Here is a 21,918-nt window from a genome sequence, read left to right as displayed (position 1 = left end):
TAAAATATGGGAGTAATCACAGGCATGGCAGTTTAAAAGGCTGGAGTAGGAAATGCTTAACCAGTGAGTATGTATAGACAGAGACACCATCCCAGATTTGAGTCCTAGACATTCAGTGTTTAGAAATAAAGATATTAGAAAGAATCTTTAAAGGAGACTAAGGATCGATAAAGGACAGAAATGGTATGGACCTAACAGAAGCAGAAGATATTAAGAAGGGGTGGCAAGAATACACAGAACTGTACAAAAAGATCTTCACAACCAAGATTATCATGAGGGTGTGATCACTCACCTAGAGCCAGACATCCTGGAATGTGAAGTCAAGTGGGCCTTAGAAAGCATCACTATGAACAAAGCTAGTGGAGGTGATGGAATTCCACTTGAGCTCTTTCAAATCCTGAAAATTGATGCTGTGAAAGTGCTGCACTCAATATGCCAGCAAATTTGGAAAACTCAGCAGTGGCCACAGGACTGGAAAAGGTCAGTTTTCATTCCAATCCCAAAGAGAGGCAATGCCAAACAATGCTCAAACTACCACACAATTGTACTCATCTCACACGCTAGAAAAGTAACGCTCAAAATTCTCCAAGCTAGGCTTCAGCAATACGTGAACTGTGAACTTCCAGATGTTCAAGCTGGTTTTAGAAAAGGCAGAGGAACCAGAGATCAAATTGCCAACATCCACTGGATCATGGAAAAAGCAAGAGTTGCAGAAAAACATCTATTTCTGCTTTATTGACTATGCCAAAGCCTTTGACTGTGTGGATCACAATAAACTGTGGGAAATTCTGAAAGAGATGGGAATACCAGACCACCTGACCTGCCTCTTGAGAAACCTACATGCAGGTCAGGAAGCAACAGTTAGAACTGGACATGGAACAACAGACTGGTTCCAAATAGGAAAAGGAGTTCGTCAAGGCTGTATATTGTCACCCTGCTTATTTAACTTCTATGCAGAGTACATCATGAGAAACACTGGGCTGGAAGAAGCACAAGCTGAAATCAAGATTGCCAGGAGAAATATCAATAACCTCAGATATGCCGATGACACCACCCTTATGGCAGAAAGTGAAGAGGAACTGAAAAGTTTCTTGATGAAAGTGAAAGTGGAGAGTGAAAAAGTTGGCTTAAACTTTTTCAACATTCAGAAAACGAAGATCATGGCATCCGGTCCCATCACTTCATGGCAAATAGATGGGGAAACAGTGGAAACAGTGTCAGACTTTATTTTTCTGGGTTCCAAAATCACTGCAGATGGTGACTTCAGCCATGAAATTAAAAGATGCTTACTCCTTGGAAGAAAAGTTATAACATATAACCTAGATAGCATATTGAAAAGCAGAGACATTACTTTGCCAACAAAGGTCCGTCTAGTCAAATGCCATGGTTTTTCCAGTGGTCATGTATGGATGTGAGAGTTGGACTGTGAAGAAAGCTGAGCGCTGAAGAATTGATGTTTTTGAACTGTGGTGTTGGAGAAGGCTCTTGAGAGTCCCTTGGACTACAAGGAGATCCAACCAGTCCATTCTGAAGGAGATCAGCCCTGGGATTTCTTTGGAGGGAATGATGCTGAAGCTGAAACTCCAATACTTTGGCCACCTCATGCGAAGAGTTGACTCATTGGAAGACTCTGATGCTGGGAGGGATTAGGGGCAGGAGGAGAAGGGGATGACAGAGGATGACGTGGCTGGATGGCATCACTGACTCGATGGACATGAGTCTGAGTGAACTCTGGGAGTTGGTGATGGACAGGGAGGCCTGGCGTGCTGCGATTCATGGGGTGGCAAAGAATCGGACACAACTGAGCGAGTGAACTGAACTGAAGGATCAGTCAGAGAGGAAGGAAGAAGACTGTGAGAGGAATTTCCTGGTAGACAATTAAGAGCTTCAAAGAGGAAAGAGAAACAGATAGGATCAAATACTGCTGCTAAGTCAAGCAAGAATGGAATATTGGCATTAGCAACATAGTAATTGCTCATCACTTTGGGGATGGTGGTTTGGTGGAGTCCTGTGGATAAGAGTCTGACTGAAGTGAATTAAAGGGAGAATGGAAGGAGAGGAATTAGAAACTCAAGTTTTTGCATAAAAGAGACAATAGGGTCAAACAACTTCTGGTGGGGTTAATGGGAGAAATAATACCAATTTTACATGCACAAAGGAAAGATCCTGAAGATAAAGTGAATTGATGATGCAGGAGAAAGGAGGGGAGATTGTTTTTGACTAAATGAAAGGGAGAGAGAGGAGAGAGGATAGGTCTATTCAAGAGGTAGAAATCTCAGTTGTGGCTAAGAAATATGCAAACATCTAGTCTGTAGTAGATCAGAATACAGATGATTGGTATAGATGTGAGGGGAGGAGCTTTTGAACATGATTTGAATGGCTGCATTTTCTTGGTGAAACATCAGACAAGGCTGGCAGCTGAGACTGAGGATGGAGGAAGAGGCTTTGGGGTATTTCAGAAGACAAGAGAAAATAAGACACAGAGAATTTGTGCTGACTCATAACCTGTCATTCAAAGTGCCGCTAAGTGGTTCCCATGGTTATCTATCAGATCAGTCGCTCAGTGGTGTCCGACTCTTTGCGACCCCATGAATCACAGCACGCCAGGCCTCCCTGTCCATCACCAACTCCCAGAGTTCACTGAGACTCACGTCCATCGAATCAGTGATGCCATCCAGCCATCTTGTCCTCTGTCGTCCCCTTCTCCTCCTGTCCCCAATCCCTCCCAGCATCAGAGTCTTCCAATGAGTCAACTCTTCACATGAGGTGGCCAAAGTACTGGAGTTTCAGCTTCAGCATCATTCCTTCCAAAGAAATCCTAGGGCTGATCTCCTTCAGAATGGACTGGTTGGATCTCCTTGCAGTCCAAGGGACTCTCAAGAGTCCTCTCCAACACCACAGTTCAAAAGCATCAATTTTTTGGCGCTCAGCCTTCCTCACAGTCCAACTCTCACATCCATCCATGACCACAGGAAAAACCATAGCCTTGACTAGATGGACCTTTGTTGGTAAAGTAATGTCTCTGCTTTTGAATATGCTATCTAGGTTGGTCATAACTTTCCTTCCAAGGAGGAAGCGTCTTTTAATTTCATGGCTGCAGTGACCATCTGCAGTGATTTTGGAGCCCCCCAAAATAAAGTCTGACATTGTTTCCACTGTTTCCCCATCTATGTCCCATGAAGTGATGGGACCGGATGCCATGATCTTAGTTTTCTGAATGTTGAGCTTTAAGCCAACTTTTTCACTTTCCACTTTCACCTTCATCAAGAGGCTTTTTAGTTCCTCTTCACTTTCTGCCATAAGGGTGGTGTCATTGGCATATCTGAGGTTATTGATATTTCTCCTGGCAATCTTGATTCCAGCTTGTGTTTCTTCCAGTCCAGCATTTCTCATGATGTACTCTGCATAGAAGTTAAATAAACAGGATGACAATATACAGCCTTGACGAACTCCTTTTCCTATTTGGAACCAGTCTGTTGTTCCATGTCTAGTTCTAACTGTTGCTTCCTGACCTGCATACAAATTTCTCAAGAGGCAAATCAGGTGGTCTGGTATTCCCATCTCTTTCAGAATTGTCCACAGTTTATTGTGATCCACACAGTCAAAGGCTTTGGCATAGTCAATAAAGCAGAAATAGATGTTTTTCTGCAACTCTTGCTTTTTCCATGATCCAGTGGATGTTGGCAATTTGATCTCTGGTTCCTCTGCCTTTTCTAAAACCAGCTTGAACATCATGAAGTTCACGGTTCACATATTGCTGAAGCCTGGCTTGGAGAATTTTGAGCATTACTTTACTAGCGTGTGAGATGAGTTCAATTGTGTGGTAGTTTGAGCATTCTTTGGCATTGCCTTTCTTTGGGATTGGAATGAAAACTGACCTTTTCCAGTCCTGTGGCCACTGCTGAGTTTTCCAAATTTGCTGGCATATTGAGTGCAGCACTTTCACAGCATCATCTTTCAGGATTTGGAATAGCTCAACTGGAATTCCATCACCTCCACTAGCTTTGTTCATAGTGATGCTTTCCAAGGCCCACTTGACTTCACATTCCAGGATGTCTGGCTCTAGGTCAGTGATCACACCATCGTGATTATCTGGGTCATGAAGATCTTTTTTGTACAGTTCTTCTGTGTATTCTTGCCACCCCTTCTTAATATCTTCTGCTTCTGTTAGGTCCATACCATTTCTGTCCTTTATCAAGCCCATCTTTGCATGAAATGTTCCTTCAGTATCACAGTAATCCAAGTCTATGCCCCAACCAGTAATGCTGAAGAAGCTGAAGTTGAACGGTTCTATGAAGACCTACAAGACCTTTTAGAACTAACAGCCAAAAAAGATGTCCTTTTCATTATAGGGGACTGGAATGCATAAGTAGGAAGTCAAGAAACACCTGGAGTAACAGGCAAATTTGGCCTTGGAATACGGAATGAAGCAGGGCAAAGACTAATAGAGTTTTGCCAAGAAAATGCACTGGTCATAGCAAACACCCTCTTCCAACAACACAAGAGAAGACTCTACACATGGACATTACCAAATGGTCAACACCGAAATCAGATTGATTATATTCTTTGCAGCCAAAGATGGAGAAGCTCTATACAGTCAGCAAAAACAAGACCAGGAGCTGACTGTGGCTCAGACCATGAACTCCTTATTGCCAAATTCAGACTTAAATTGAAGAAAATAGGGAAAACCACTAGACCATTCAGGTATGGCCTAAATCAAATCCCTTATGATTATACAGTGGAAGTGAGAAATAGATTTAAGGGCCTAGATCTGATAGATAGAGTGCCTGATGAACTATGGAATTAGGTTCATGACATTGTACAGGAGACAGGGATCAAGACCATCCCCATGGAAAAGAAATGCAAAAAAGCAAAATGGCTGTCTGGGGAGGCCTTACAAATAGCTGTGAAAAGAAGAGAAGTTAAAAGCAAAGGAGAAAAGGACAGATATAAACATCTGAATGCAGAGTTCCAAAGAATATCAAGAAGAGAAAAGAAAGCCTTCTTCAGCGATCAATGCAAAGAAATAGAGGAAAACAACAGAATGGGAAAGACTAGAGATCTCTTCAAGAAAATCAGAGATACCAAAGGAATATTTCATGCAAAGATGGGCTCGATAAAAGACAGAAATGGTTATCTATACAAGGGGGCTATCATGTGCCTTGAGAATCATCTGTTCTCAAGGTTAAACAGTCCCTCGGACTTTGAGGAGATCAACCCGAATATTCACTGGAAGGACTGATGCTGAAACTCCAATAATTTGGCCACCGTATGCGAAGAGCTGACTCACTGGAGAAGACCCTGAGGTTGGGAAAGACTGAGGGCAGCAGAAGAGGGTGACAGTGGATGAGATGGTTGGATGGAGCATCACTGCTCAATGGACATGAATCCAAGTAAACTCCAGCAGACAGTGAAGGACAGGGAAGTCTGGCGTGCTGTGGTTCATGGGGTCGCAAAGAATTGGACATGACCTAGCCACTGAAAAACAGTAATGGTTTAAAAAAAAACACAAAAAAACTTCTCTAGCAACTGTGTCATGTAACAAACTTTTGAGAATTTTTTGTGATCTTATGCAGTCTACTTTGGGATTTTAGGTTGTCAAAATCCCTCTTAAAATGAGATGTTCAGAATTAAAGCCAAAGCTTTTGGTGTGTTCTGTCTAAATAAATGATTGGATACCCTATTAAGACTAACCAGACGGCATGAGCTTTGAAAATGAGACTTTGACTCGCGTCTCATTCCACAAATCCATACCTGAATCCCAAGAACCATCCCAACCTTGTACCACTGATTCATTTTGGATTAAATTCAGTCCCACACTAACTCCTTTAAGATCCTTCTCTGTTAGTTTCAGATTAGCATTCTAGTCTTTCAAGGTCACTCTGAATGTTGTTTAAGTCCTTGGAAGAAAAACAGGTATTGTTTATTAAGCAAGAACCAAAGGCTGGGTTAAGGTCTTTGCATGCTAAATCACTTCAGTTTTGCCCAACTTTTTGCGACCCTACGGACCACAGCCTGACAGGCATCTCTGTGCATGGGATTCTCCAGGCATGAATGCTGGAATGGGTTGCCATGCCCTTCTCTAGGGGGTCTTCCCGACCCAGGGATTGAGCCCACGTCTCTTGCATCTCCTGTATTGGCTGGTGGGTTCTTTACCACTAGAGCCACCTGGGAATGCAAGGTCTTTAAAAGGCATTGAACTAATTGAATTCTCTACACCACCCTAGAGAGACATGGTACCATTTTACAGTTTAAGAAACAGAGGTACTGAGAGATGGAGTTATTTTTCAAACGTCACAGAGGTAACAAGATACAGAATGGGAATTCAAATTCAGGGATTTAAACTCCAATGCTTCAGCTCTGCTTCGTGTTTCACAGCCAAGAGACAGTGTGGGAAGAAGGCTAGCAAAAGAGCTCAAAGCAGAATTCAGATCTCCTGAATCTGAGAGTTCTTCCTGGAAATGTGCCCTTTCTTAGGTCTCCTATCCTCCCATTCTCTCACAGATGGCTAGACCTGGAACGTTTGTACATCACTTCTTATGTCTAATCCCTAAATGTTTATGCTCTACCGCTCATTTCTGAAATATTAGTCACTCCCAGCCTTTTTGCTATCTTCATATTTAAAAAGCATTTAAACCAAACGGACAGGCATTAGAGAGGGTTGGGACACCTGCTGAAAGCTTAAAAGCTATCCCATATGTATCACTCTAGTTGTAACAACCACATTTTATTATCTTTTTCTTTTTTTATATTTGATGATTTTTTTTTGCTACAATGACCATTCATATTTAATCATAATGGGAACCTCCCTGCCATCCTCGCCCTATCATACATGTGCCTTTTTCATGCGGTTTCTAAAATAAACAGTGTATTTCAAAGGCAAACTCTGGTTCCAAAGACTATGACACCCTTAACAAGTTCTTCCAACTTTTAAGCCTCCCAAGGAATTCCCAACTGTCCAGTGATTTAACTTGTCAGATTGCTGGAATCAAGTCACTCGTACATATTACCCCTTGACCTCCAACTGGCAGCCACAGTCCTCTCCTTTGTGAAGAATGACACTCCTCCCGCTTGACAATGCAAACTGTCTGCTCACCGTTTTGCACACAGCTGCGGCAGCTGAAAGCGTCTGGCACACAACATATGGAATTTAATTTCCTGATGTTTACATAGATTGAAAGTGTTTCTGCTACAGACTTCAGATGATCTTCTGCACCAGGCCTTGAGGCAAAAGCTTTCAGCCCATTTCTTGCCCACCTTCTAAATGCCCCTGCTGCAACTCATTCTGTGAACAAGACGAGAATCAGAATGTGAAGTCTGCTGGTGTTAAGTGCCTTGAAAGATTGAGTCCTTTACTTATTAACTTTGCTGTGTTGGTGGTTTATATCAGTTCTGTTTTCAACTGGGAAAGGCAGGGTTTTAAACTATACATGTTTCCTTGAAACTTTTTAAAAATAAAATTTTAACTTTGGAACAGGTTTAGACTTAGAGAAAAATTGTGGAGATAGTGAAGAATTGCCATCTACTGCATATCAAGTTTTTTTCTATTGTTAACATCTTACACTGGAATGGTATGATCTCTGTAATTAATAAACCCATATTGATACATTATTACTAGTGACAGCCCATACTTGATTCCAGTTTCCTCACTTCTTACCTAATGTCCTTTTCTCTGTTCCAGGATCCCATCCAGGCTGCTATATTGTATCACGTCTCTTTAGGTTCTTCTTGGCTATGACAGTTTCTCAGACTTTCCTTGTTTTTTTATGATCTTGACAGTTTTGAGGAGTACTGGTCAGGTATTTTGTGGAATGAGCTCAGTTGGGCTTTGCCTGAGAGGCTTTTGTGTGTGTGTGTGATTAGACTGAAGTTGTGTGTTTGAAGGAGAAAAATGACAGGTGTGAAGACCCGTGTTCACCCCACCGTGTTAAGGGTGCCTGCATACATGCTTAGTTATGCAGTCATGTCTGAGTCTGACACGTCTGACTCTTTGTGACCTCACAGACTGTAACCCGCTAGGTTCCTCTGTCCATGGGATTCTCTAGGCAAGAATATTGGAGTGTGTAGCCATTCCTTTCTTCAGGAGATCTTCCCAACCCAGAGATCAAACCCGGCCCTCCTGCAGTGAAGGCAGATTCTTTACCATCTGAGCCATAAGAGAAGCCCCATGTTAAGGGTAGATGTTAACAATGGAACTTATCGGTGGGAGGGTTAGCCTTGATCGTCAGGCTGAGGGAGCACTTGTCATGCTTCTCCGCTGTCCAGTTACCCTGTTTACCCACTTTCTGTGCTGTGCTCATTGCAAAGAGCGCAGTCTGTACAGCCCACACTTAAGGAGAGGGAAGCTGGTTCCACTTCCTTGAGGGTGGAGGTAATCTACATAAATCACTTGATACCATTCTCAGTGGAAGATTTGTCTGTTCTCCCTAATTTACTTATTCGTTCAACATTAGTATGGACTCGTGAATAGTCCTTTTATTTTTAGGGTTGTAATCCATTGCCACCTTATTTATTTTGCTGCTCAAAATGCTCTTGGTTTGGCCATCCGCGTCTCTTGCAGTTGGCTCCTTCTGACATACTCTCGTCATTGTAGCATTTGTTTGCTAATTTCTTCCGCACTTCCTTACTGACTGGCACTACACAACGCTCTAAAATTGTCCAAATGATAAATGCTGGAGAGAATGGGGAGAAAAGGGAACCCTCCTGCACTGTTGGAGAGAATGTAAACTGATATAGCCTGAATGGAAAACAGTATAGAGATTCCTTAAAAACTAGGAATAAATCTACCATATGACCCAGAAATCCCATTACTGAGCATATACTCTGAAAAAAACACAATTCTAAGAGACACACGTATCCCAATTTCACTGCAGCTATTTACAATAGCTAGGACATGGAAGCAATCCAGATATCCAACAACAAATGAATGGATAAAGAAGATGTGGTATGTATATGCAATGGAATATTAATCATAAAAGGGAGTGAATTTGAGCCAGAAGTAGTGAAGTGGATGAACCTAGAGCCTCTTATACAGAGTGAAGTAAGTCAGAAAGAGAAAAATAAGTATCATATATATGATACTTATTATAATGTATATATATATAGAATAATGTATATATATAGAATACTACATAGAATAATGTATATATATAGAATACCGAAAAATGGTACTGATGAATCTAGTAGACAATGGACTTATGAACACAGCCAGAGAAGGTGAGGGTGGGACAAATTGAGAAAGGAGCATTGACATATAGATAGACACTATCGTGGATAAAATAGATAATTAGTGAGAACCTGCTATATAACACAGGGAGCCCAGCCTGGTGCTCTGCGATGACCTAGAGGGTGGGACAGGGTGAGGGGAGGGGGCTCCGGAGGGACGGGATGCATATATGTGTGTGTTGTTATATATTTGTGTGTGTGTGTTGTGTATGTGTATGTGTGTGTGTGTGTTGTGTATGTGTGTGTTGTGTATGTGTTGTGTGTGTGTGTGTGTGTGTGTTGTGTGTGTGTTGTGTGTGTGTTGTGTGTGTGTGTGTATGTGGTGTGTATGTGTGTGTGTGCGTGTGTGTATGGTTGCAGGGCAGAAACCAACACAATGTTGTAAAACAATTTTCCACCAACTAAAAAATAAAATAAGAACAAAACAACACGCTCCAGGATCATCTTTCATATTTCCTGCTCCTGTCTTAGAATCAGTCATTTTTCCCCCTTGGAGTTCTGATGTGACTTGAGCAGTCCTAATGAGAACGTTCTCACGGGGTCTCTAGCAGTCACGGGGTGTGGAAGTTTGGTCCAGGAAAAGCTGCTGGCAAGAGATAGGACACATTACTACGATCTCAGTTACTATGAGATAATTAGATGCTGAGGATTCAGCAGTTCTGAGACCTGGTCTCCAGTCTCAGAGAGTTCATAGTCTAATGAAGAAGGTACATAAATAAGCAGCCAACCACAATACACCCAGCGAGTCCTATGAGGGGTTGGGGGTGGGTAGGTGATCCCAAGATTACAGGGCAGCAGAGAAGAGAGTCATTTAACCCAGGCTGGAGATAAATTTTCCTGGAGATAAATTTAATGAATGAATTGAATAATTTATATTCTTGATAACTCATTTAGCCCCTCTGATCTAATACATTTTGAGATTTTTTTCAAAGTATATTTACTCATGGATCTCCTTTCTAAAAAAATTTTTGAGCAGCTTGTTTCTTTCAGGATCTGTGATCAGTCAGAAGAATCTACACCTTTCCATCAGGTCTTCATGAATGAAGAGATAGAGCTCCTTGGTCCTTTTCTCAGCAAGGGACTATATGAATGCCCAGACTGGAATTTGTTACTGAAATATCCTGGATCTTAAAGATCCAGCATCTCTCAACCTTTGTGTTTCTTCTGCATATGAGTAGCTATTAAAGTTAAGGACTATAAATGTTTTTCCCCATCTTTAAATATCAAAAGAACATTGATTTTGATCCGTGTTCAGCCAGACTGTATTTCCCAAAGATGGTTGCAATCATTTCTCCCATTCCACAAATTCCTCTCACAATGAAACTTTGACATTGCTCTGATCAAAGCAGGGAACCTATAGGTGCTCTCCCCTTAAGTTTAAGAGGACTTGTCACCATGACAAATGCCTGTAACATGCCTGTAACACCTGAGGCAGGGTTATAGAAAACATATTTCCTGGCTTGCACCTAGTTCTCCTCTGAGGTATTTACTCCTGGCATCCAGCTGCCATGCTATGAGGAAGTCCAAACTGGTGCATGTGGAGACAGCACGTGGAAAGCCCACATTTGAGAGGTGGTGCCTGACGCCCATTTGAGATCTTGGCTCACACCAGCGCCAAATGTGAGACATGCAGGTGAAGGTGTCCTGAGATTTCTCCAGCCTCCAGCTCTCAAGGGATCCCTGGCTTATGACTCTGCTCTGTTGATGCCATAGACACATAGCTGAAACTTGTCCTCCCTTTGCTCCATCCCACAGAATTCATGAATATGATACAATTGTTGTTTTATACCGTGAATTTGTGTGGAGATATGGCGGAGGAGGTTTTTATGATGCACTAGTACTGGGGTCGCACAGAGTCGGACACGACTGAAGCGACTTTGCAGCAGCAACAGCCGCAGCAGGACTGAAATACAAGTAGCCAGCTTCTCAGTCCTCCAAGCGAGTGGCCCCTGATAAGATAGCTAGTCCTGAGCTACAGAAAAGCCTAGCCCTTTCTCTTATAAGCACTTCTGATACCTGGTTCTTTCCAGGTATCCATATACAAGAGCAGAAAACTGTGTTTTCTCATTCATTCATTTCTATAAACTCAGGGTCTAACCCAACACCAGAAAATTAGTAGACATTCATTAAATATTTATTGGATGGATGGATACAAAGAGGCATGGCTAAATGAATATGAATATGATCTTTTGAGGGGAATTCCTGGGAATATAGTAAAGCAAAACTTTACCTACAGTTGACTAAGGTAGAAAATGCATGTATTTCTTTAGTTATGTCAAACTGTATATAAACAGTATTCTGATACCCCTTACCTGAGAATCTCAACTGGTTTTTGTCTACCTATTATACTATGTGATAATTTGTCCCAAGATTTAATGGATTGTAACAGAATTAATTTATTTGCTTATGATTCTGGGTTTGGTTTGGCTGAGTGATTGCTCTGCTTCACTTAGTATTGTCTGGGTTGGCCAAATGGCCTCACTCACATGGCTGGCAGTTGGTGCTGGCTGCTGGCTGGAAGCTAATTTGGGGCTAACAGCCAAGGGTCAAGGGTCTCCTCCATGTGGGTTGCTATCTCTGTGACCACTTAGTGTGTGTGTGTGTGTTTGTGTGTGTGTGTGTTAGTTGATCAGTCATGTCTGACTCTTTGCTACCCCATTGACTGGGGCCTGCCAGGCTCCTCTGTCCATGGGATTCTCCAGGCAAGAATACTAGAGTGGGTAGCCATTTCCATCTCTAAAGAATCTTCCCAAGCCCAGGGTTGAACTTGGGTCTCCTGTATTGCAGGCAGATTCTTTACTGTCTGAGACACCAGGGAAGTCCAAGATGAAAGTATCAGTTACTCATTTGTGTCCTACTTTTTGCTGTCAGGCTCCTCTGTCCATGGAATACTCGAGTAGGTAGCCATTCCCTTCTCCAGGGATCTTCCCAACCTAGGAATCGAATCCAGGTCTCTTGAACTGCAGGCAGATTCTTTACCATCTGAGCCACCAGGGAGGCCAGAAGCTGACAGACCACTTAGACTTCATAGCAACTACACTGTGTCATATTATCCTGCTATATTTTATTGGTCAAGTCAAATCAAAGGACCAATTCAGATTTAAATGAAGGGGAATAAACATTTAATGAGAGAATGGCAAGCTTACATTACAAGATGGAATTTGGGGTGGAAGATACTGTTTTAGCCAGAGGATATTTGATTAATTGATTATGTTTTAATTTACTTGCTTGCAACCTGCCTATGTGGATTGCTGTTTCAATTCCCAGAAATTTCCATTTTCTGGTTATGCACAAAGGCATCATGTGCCTCACCAAGTCCTTTGAATACAGCATTAAACTTCAAGTTGAAAAAAAGCAGTTTGAGCTTTAGATCTATTGTGGAATTACTATGTCTCTTGGGCTCTATGGTTTTTCCAGTAGTCATGTATGGATGTGAGAGTTGGACTGTAAAGAAAGCTGAGTGCCGAAGAATTGATGCTTTTGAACTGTGGTGTTGGAGAAGACTCTTGAGAGTCCCTTGGACTGCCAGGAGATCCAAACAGTCCATTCTAAAGGAGATCAGTCCTGGGTGTTCTTTTGAAGGACTGATGCTAAAGCCGAAACTCCAGTACTTTGGCCACCTCATGAGAAGAGTTGACTCATTGGATAAGACTCTGATGCTGGGAGGGATTAGGGGCAGGAGGAGAAGAGGACGACAGAGGATGAGATGGCTGGATGGCATCATCGACTCAATGGACATGAGTCTGAGTGAACTCTGGGAGTTGGTGATGGACAGGGAGGCCTGGCGTGCTGCGATTCATGGGGTCGCAAAAGTCGGACACGACTGAGCGACTGAACTGAACTGAACTTGGGCTTGTTACTTAACCTCCTGAGGCAACTGATATAGGTTATAAAATAAAATAATCAATATTGTATACATTCTGATTGTCTTAAAAAGAGGTCAGTTATCACAATAATGCTATGAACTGCCTGACACACTGCACCATAATAACAGATCCTTGTTGTTGCCTGCCTCCTATAGGCTCAGCACTGTGTCATATGTGACATGCATTAGCTATTCTAATCTCACAAACTGAAGCATCAGAATTAGTGTTCCCAGTTTACAGAGGCAAAGTTAAGTAGCCAATCCAAAGTTAAACAGCTAGGCATCAGTGATCTTAGGTGTTCAAACCCACAACTGACTCTAAAGCTCACTATCCAAAGGAATATGAACCCCTTTCCTTTCAGTAACTTATGATGTAAGATAAAATATTTGCAAATAATATATCTGATTAGAGATTTATATCTAAAATATATAAGGGGCTCTTAAAAGCCAGTAGTGAAAGGACAAAAAACCCAAGTAAAAAATGGGCAAGGGATCAATTTGAATAAATAATTCTCCAAAGAAGATAAACACACAGCCAGTCAACCTGTGAAAAGGTCCTCAATCTCATTAGGGAAATGAAAATCAAAAGCACAGTTACCACTACCCTCTCACAAAAATGGATAAAATAAGTAGACAATAACAAGTGTTGACAAGGATGTGAAAATTGGAGCCTGCATAGATTGCTGGTCAGAGTACAAAACAGCACATCTTCTTTGAATAGCAGTCTAGTAGCATTGCAGGAAGTCAAATATAGAGTTACTGTAATGACCTAGCAATTCCCCTTCTGGCTATATTTGCAAGAAAGATTAAAACATCTGACGACAAAAAACCTTGTACACAAGTATTCATAGCAGTATTATTTACCACAAAGTGGAAACAACTCATCCTTCAACTGACAAATGGAAAATAGCATATATCTGTACATGGAACATTATTCAGCCATAAAAAGAAATAAAGTACTGATACCTGCTACAAGATGAGCTGTGAAAACACTCAGTGAAAGAAGCCAGTCATAAAAGACCATGCATTGTACGATTCAGTTGTAATGAAGTCTCCAGCATAGGCCCGTATGTAGAAATAGAGACTGAATTCATGCTTGTCTAGGACAGCAGTTCCCTATCCTTTTGGCGCCAGGGATTGGGTTCATGAAGACAATCTTTCCATGGACTGGGGGGAGGCAGGTGGTTTGCAGATGACTCAAGCACCTGTATTTCTTGTGTACTTTATTTCTATTAAATTACATCTGCTCCCCCTCAGATCATCTGGCATTAGATCTTGGAGGTTGGGGACCCCTCATCTAGGGTGAAGGAGTTTGGGGAAATAGGCAGTGATGGCTGATGAACCCAGGGTTTCTTTTTAGGATTATGAAAATGTTCTAAAATTGATTGCAATATTAGTTTGACAACTGTGTGAAAATACTTAAAACCACTGATTTTTTACACTTTAAATGGGTGAATTTCTTGGATATGAATTATATATCAATATGCTGGTTAAAAATAATACTATCAGGCATATATGTCATTAACTTTGTTAAGCAGTTCCTATAAGCTCATTATAGATCATAGCTTAAACTTCACCACAACCTAGTTGCTGCTGCTGCTGCTAAGTCACTTCAGTCATGTCTGACCCTGTGCAACCCCATAGACGGCAGCCCACCAGGCCTCCCCGTCCCTGGGATTCTCCAGGCAAGAACACTGGAGTGGGTTGCCACTTCCCTCTCCAATGCATGAAAGTGAAAAGTGAAAGTGAAGTCACTCAGTCATGTCTGACTCTAGCGACAACCTAGTTAGGTAGCAATGTTATTATTTTCCTTTGGGGGGGATGATTTGGGAGAATGGCATTAAAACATGTATAAGATCACATAAGAAACAAATCGCCAGTCCAGGTTTGATGCAGGATGCAGGAAGCTTGGAGCTGGTGCACTGGGATGACCCAGAGGGATGGTATGGGGAGGGAAGTAGAAGGGGGGTTCAGGATGGGGAACACGTGTACACCCGTGGCGGATGCATGTTGATGTATGGCAAAACCAATGCAATATTGTAAAGTAAAAAAATAATAATGATAATAAAAAATTTAAAAAAATAAATAAGAAATTAGTATCAAAATAAAAAATTGATATTAAAGATACTTTAAACAACAAAAAATAATAAGTAAATAAATAAATAAGGAGAAAAAATTAGAGAGTAAATCATTTCCTTAAGATTCTTTGAGATTCCAATCTTGATAGACTCCTCTAGAATCTACAGGCTAAATTATTATGTGGTATCCATTATTATCAATTATAAACTACACATACGTGAGTGCCTGCATGCAAAGTTACTTCAGTCATGTCCCACTCTGTGTGACTATGGACTGAAGTCTGCCAGGCTCCTCAGTCCATGGGATTCTCCCGGGAAAAATACTGGAGTAGGTTGTCATGCCCTCCTCCAGAGGATCTTCCTGACCCAGGGATTGAACCTGTGTCTCATAAGTCTCTTGCATTGGCAGATAGATTCTTTACCACTAGTACCACCTGAAAGCCCATAAACTGCACATTATAGCTCTGTATTTCTCCTCTTTCCCTCTCTTCAATTCTACTTTGTACATTTCCTCCTACCAAAGAATTTGTGCTGAGATTTTTATATATTTCAAAGCCAATGTCATTGTAAAATCTTGTATTGAATACCCATATATGTTGCCCCCACAAACACACACCCCCCAAAAAAAATTCTGGTTAGCTGTAATTGCTAACCAGATAATAACCATGGTGATTGCAGCCATGAAATTAAAAGACGCTTGCTCCTTGAAAAAAGAAGCTATGAGCAACATAGATAGCATTTTAAAAAGCAGAGACATCACTTTGTCAACAAAGGTCTGTCTAGTCAAAGCTATGGTTTTTCCAGTAGTCATGTGTGGATGTGAGAGTTGAACCATAAAGAAGGCTAAGTGCCAAAGAATTGATGCTTTTGAACTGTGTTGGAGGAGACTCTTGAGAGTTCCTTGGACTGCAAGGAGATCAAACCAGTCAGACCTAAAGGAAATCAGTCCTGAATATTCATTGGAAACACTGATGCTGAAGCTCCAATACTTCAGCCACCTGATGCGAAGACCTGACTCATTAAAAAAGACCCTGATGCTGGGAAAGACTGAAGGCAGGAGAAGGGGACAACAGAGGATGAGGTGGTTGGATGGCATCAATGACTCAGCGGACATGAGTTTGAGCAAACTGTGAGAGTTGGTGATGGACAGGGAAGCCTGACATGCTGCAGTCCATGGGGAAACAAAGCACCGGACACGACTGAGCGACTGAACAACAACAAATGGGGCAGGTTGGACTGTTCTTTTAAAATTTCCCTTCAGGATGGGGGTGGAGGTGATATTGTCATGTGGCTTTAAAGAAGAGATGGTCATATGTCCCAGAATTTGAAATATGGCTCCGTCTTTACCAGTTGCATAAACTTGGACTGGTTACTTTGTCTTTCTGAGGCTAGGTTCCCTCAGCTTTAAATTGGAGATGAGGACCTTACCTACCTGCATTGCTGTGATGACCCTGCTATGGGAATTAACAGGTGTAGAGTTAACTGGAGGGCGGCCCATGCTCAGTGAACAGGAGCCCGTCTTCTTTTTATTTACCCTTATTTACCCACCAGCATCCCAGATTTCCAAACATGGTGAGCGGAACACACTGGCAGACGAAAGCTTTCCCCAAGCCCAGAGAGCTCTTTTTTCTCCAAGCCCAGGAAGTTCTCTCCTCTCCAAATGGCCAACTTAAACCAGATTGAGAACCTGAGGCAAAAAAACACACTCTTACTGGGGAGGGAGTGCATTCCAGCAGTTGGCTCCGTCTCCCAGCTTCTCCAGAGAAATCAGAGCGGCTAAGACGTTTAAAGCCCCAGCCAGAATCCCTGATTTAATTTGATTTTATAGTTGCAGGGATTGCCTTGTTGTGGTTTCCCTATATCACATACAGAGCTCGCCTCTGCTTGCCGTGGAGGGGAAGCCAGTCAGTATACACGTGTGTTGGCACAGCGCTCAGTCTCAAAGGCTTGTCTCCCGATGCCGCCGCTTCTGCGTGGAGATCCAGACGTGAGGATCAGAGACAGGACATGGGCTGGATAGGGGAGGCTTTGGCCCAGAAACAGGCTGAGCTCTGATCTGCATCTGGACTCCCTAACCTAGTCAAGGATTCTGTACAACTTCAGACAAGGATCCTCCCTGAGCCTCTACATTAACCCACATGCAGCATGGAAATAATACTCCATGCTTCTCAGGAGTGGTATTAAGATGTGAGAGCTGATGAATGACATTAAGTGGGCCCTCCATCAGTGTCATTAGAGGCCTCCCAGGAAACAGAAGCAGATAAACAGCATGAGTAGCGTGCTGAACTAGCTCAGCGGACCTCATCTTCACCATTCTGGGCAGATAGAATCCACGAAGGAAGATGTTTCTTTTTTCTTGCTCCAAAAAGGCACGCTTTAACATTTCTTGAGGTGTCCTGTTCATTCTACGCTTAGCTTTCTAGAATCCTAGGATTTATCAGTGATGGAAGGAAGAGGAGAAATGACATAGACCTCTCCACTGGCGTGCTGTGGTTCACGGGGTCACAAAGAGTCAGACACGACTGAGCAACTGAACTGAACTGAACCCCTTTATCAGCTAGGGAAACTGAGGCTCAGAGAGGGAAACTGACCTGCAGAAGAACACACAGCAAGTTGAGTGGCTGAACCTGGCTTTGATATTTGTGTCCTTTTCACGGCATCAAATTGTTCCTGGGGAATCATCTGGGAGAAATTTAAAGAGAGGCATGATTGCAGTGACTGTAAAGTATGAGACATGTCCAGGGAAAGAGAACTCCTTTATTTGGCCAGAGGACGTGTGAAGGTGGAGCAGAGGCAGCCTGCCAAGGGCCTCCTGGGGTCTGCTGAGAGTTTCAGCATTAGCCTGGAGGCAGTGGGAAGCCATGCTCCCTGGAATATAAATGACTTGAGGACACAATTCTAGTTCATATCATTTTTGTGAATCACTTCCTGGCATGCAACATCTGGCATATAGTAGGGGTTGAAAGCGACTGCTTGACGATGCTAGACTTTCAGATCTGGGAACCTGCGTGGCTGAAGAAACTTCCCCATGCCTCTGGAGTTTGCTCAAGTCAAAGAAATTCTGAAACCTATCGACAATCATTCACTTTTCTAAGAATTTCTGAACATGGGAAAGTAAGGGCAGGAAAAGCCTTCAAACAGCTTCCTTCGGAAATGACATGCCCCTGGTCACCTACTGAGCTGGTAATAAGTAACCATTCCTGATAGCTCGTGTATAGTGCATGACCCTGCATAACGCTGATTCCAGTGAGTGAAGTGAGTAGATGCCACATCGACAAAATTGCTTAGCTGAAAAGATTCTCCATCTGGCGTCGGTCACAGCCTTCTACCCCAAACATACCTGTGTTCCACAGTTTTGGCCATCAGCCCAGGGACATCTGGTGGTATGCTGACCTTTGGTCATCCTGTTTTTCTAACTCTGTCATTGATTCTTTAGAAAAAGGAATTAAGGTTATCACGGCTGGAGTTTGGAATGGATTAGTAACCCTTGAAAGGGCTTGCCCTTCAAAGAAGCAATGAGAGTACCAAAATGTGGATCATCCCTTCTTCCATGGTGGGGGTGGTATATTCTTGAAATTTTAACTGGTTTCACAACACTAGCTAAATCTAGAAAGAGACCTTGAGCTGGCTTCATGAATGATTACATAACGGAAGGGAAAGTGCTCAGTGTTTACTGGCCTTTTTCTGTGAACCGGGCGCTGAGCTAGGTGTTTCTGTCTTGTAATCCTATTTGATGGGCTTCTCTGGTGGCTCAGATGGTAAAGAATCCTCCTGCAACGCAGAAGACCTGGGTTCAGCCTCTAGGTCAGGAAGATCCCCTGGAGAAGGCAATGGCTACCCACTCCAGTATTCTTGCCTGAGGAATTCCATGGACAGGGGAACCTGGCCGGCTACAGTCCATGGGGTTGCTGAAAGCAACACATTATAATGTGTTGACATTATAATCTTTACAGGTTGACAATTACTTTGGGTCAGGAACCCAAACATTAGACAGACAAGGGTCCATGGAGATAAGAACTGTGTCTGTTTCTTCACCACTATATGCCTGGTATATATGTTAAATGACTTTCCCACGGTCATAAAGCTGGAATGTTAATAATATAGGTTACTGAATGATGGTCTGTGGGGATGTATATAAAGCTGCGTGTGTGTGTGTGTGGGAGAAGGCAATGGCACCCCACTCCAGTACTGTTGCCCGGAAAATCCCATGGATGGAGGAGCCTGGTGGGCTGCAGACCATGGGGTTGCTAAAAGTCAGACACGACTGAGTGACTTCACTTTCACTTTTCACTTTCATGCATTGGAGAAGGAAATGGCAACCCACTCCAGTGTTCTTGCCTGGAGAATCCCATGGACAGAGAAGCCTGGTAGGCTGCAGTCCATGGGGTTGCACAGAGTCAGACACGACTGAAGCGACTTGGCAGGCTGTGTGTGTGTGTGTATGTGTGTGTGTAGAAAGCCTTAGTTTGAATGGCATCTCTCTTTCATTGATAAACTTCTAGGAACTTTCCGTCCTGCAAGGTCTTATTCTATATGGTCCAACTTCATCCTATCTGTTCTCCGTTTCATTTCCCAGCTTCCAGTTTTACTAGTTTTGTTTCCAGCCTTCTGAGGTTGCTGTTGTCTTACTCTTGCTGTTCCCCTTGTCCAAATCTATCTTAGCACAGCCAATTTTTCTTATTTTTTTGGTTGCATCTCAAGTGACATATCTTCAGAGAAGCCTCCTCTGACAACCCAGTTTACACTGACTACTCAGCCCCTTACTGTCACATTTCTCTATGCATTTTTGTGCTATATTTGTTCCTAGCCGAGGTGAAGTCCTTTACTTATATATTTATTTGTTGTTTGTGAGACTCCTGGTGGCAGGAATTTTACCTTGTTTTTATTCACTGCTGTATTTCCAGCATCTAAAACAATTTCTGGCAAATAGTAGATGTTAAATAAATATCCAATTTGTGAACAGATTAGCGAATAAATGAACAGATGATCTATGACTGTCACATTGTAAATAAAATCCCTAAACACTACGTCTTGACTTTTTTTTTTTTCTGCATCATGAGTTAGTTACTCTGTCACGTTCGACTCTTTGCCACCCCAGGGACTGTAGCCAGCCAGGTTTCTCTGTCCACGGGATTTCCCAGGCAAGAGTACTGGGAGTGGGTTGTCACGCCTTTGGGGGTCTCTCTGACCCAGGGATCAAACCTGGGTCTCCTGCACTACAGGCAGATTCTTTACCATCTGAGCCACCAAGGAAGCCCATTTTCTGCATTAGTTCTGGTCTTATATCTCTGCTCCTCTATCCAAATGCAGCTTTTTCTGTAACGAGTGGGAATTTGTTCAGCAAACATCACCCTTCTGTTTCCCTCTGCCTCTGACTAGGGTCCTGGCATTAGGGCCCTTATCCAATGTTCTAGCAATTCTTTCTGTTTTTCTATTTTTTAAATTCAATTAATTTTTGTTTTGATAATGTTGTGTTGGTTTCTGCTATAGAATGCAAATCAGTCGTAATTGTACGTACATCCCATCCTTCTCAATTCTTTATAGTTTCCTAAATTCACCAAACCTTTCCCTCTGAATTGTTCTTGCTGTTCCCTCTCCCTGGACCATCCGTAACCATGCACGAGTCCTGCAGAACCTGTGGTCCTGAGTATAGACAGCCCGTTTCTGGGAAGCCTTTTCTCATCTTCCTAAATGGTACCAACCTCAGTGCCCCTGTCGTGCCTGCTCCATGGTTGTATTTTGCATTTATCCCACGATGGGATTACATTTTCTGTCGTTTTCCTCTTGGAAACAGTTAACCAAGGGAAGAATGGAAGTCAATTTTCTTCTATCTCCATCTCATCTCTTCTATACTCATCTCATGTATGAAGATGAGTACAAGACGACTGTCCAGTGACCAGGCATGGAGGATGGGGTGAATAAATGAACATGAAGGAACAGATTAAGTGATTCTTAAGAAAACCCATCCGTGAATGTCTGACCCAGGATTATCGTGTAGTTCCCACTCAGGGTGGTCAACTGTCTGGGTTTGTCTGGAATGTGAGACAACTCTCTGTGCTACAACTGGAGAAGTCCCTGCAAAGGAAGATGACTTGATCACCCTGTACACACCCAGCTCTATAGCTGAGTGAGGACTCCTGTGCTAGGCTCCACGAGGAGGTGATTGCTGCGATCCTAACCCACCTTCCGTGCACTCCAGGGCCTTTAGGGAGCTCGCGTCCTTCACCACGGCAATGTGTTTGGAATTCTCGCTCTTGGTTCTACCTTTTCCTCCCCTTGCCAGTTTCATATCAACAATTATTAGTTTTTCTGAGGGGATTCCCAGCTCCTTTCCATACCCCACCCTCACTTCTGATTTATTTTATGCCTTCTGGTTCCTTTTTTGTTTTGTTTTGTTTTAGCAGAATAGTCACTGTCTTTATAGAGTTCTTTTTAAAAAGTCAATACAGTTATTGGCCTCCAGAAGTGAGATAAAGGGGGGAGGGAGAGAGAGAAAGAGATTGACAATTTGGAGACCCCCTGCAGTGAGGTTTGAAGCTAGGCAATCTCCTTGTAATTAACAAATGAAGAAGAGACCTAAGACCAAACCTGAAATCTAGTTGCAGGAACCCGAGATCATTTCCCCTGACAAGTTCAGAGACAGAAATCTTAAACGTTTGGGGTAGTGTGTTGGCATATGGAAGGGGCGGGGTAAAGGCTGGCGGGCCAGGGCTTCAGGCTGACGGCCTCGCACTACCTCTGCAACACTGC

The 21,918-nt window shown here is 42.7% G+C and overlaps 2 long non-coding RNA genes across 3 annotated transcripts in view; one reads left to right on the top strand and one right to left on the bottom strand.

The window, feature by feature from the left end:
* LOC133253215 (uncharacterized) overlaps positions 1-7,745 on the bottom strand; it is a 76,841-nt gene extending 69,096 nt beyond the window's left edge. For both annotated transcript variants that reach the window (XR_009738240.1, XR_009738239.1), the window contains exon 1: positions 7,658-7,745. This is a non-coding gene — a long non-coding RNA (uncharacterized LOC133253215). The remainder of the gene's footprint in view (positions 1-7,657) is intronic.
* Positions 7,746-7,971: 226 nt separating this feature from the next.
* Positions 7,972-10,568, top strand: LOC133253216 (uncharacterized). Its single transcript, XR_009738241.1, has 3 exons — positions 7,972-8,176; positions 8,874-8,944; positions 10,216-10,568. It is a non-coding gene; the product is annotated as an uncharacterized LOC133253216 (long non-coding RNA).
* The last annotated feature ends 11,350 nt before the right edge of the window (positions 10,569-21,918 follow it).

Source organism: Bos javanicus, chromosome 8 (genome assembly GCF_032452875.1).
Source record: "Bos javanicus breed banteng chromosome 8, ARS-OSU_banteng_1.0, whole genome shotgun sequence".
Taxonomy (NCBI): domain Eukaryota; kingdom Metazoa; phylum Chordata; class Mammalia; order Artiodactyla; family Bovidae; genus Bos; species Bos javanicus.
This window is presented reverse-complemented; position numbering and strand designations above follow the sequence as displayed.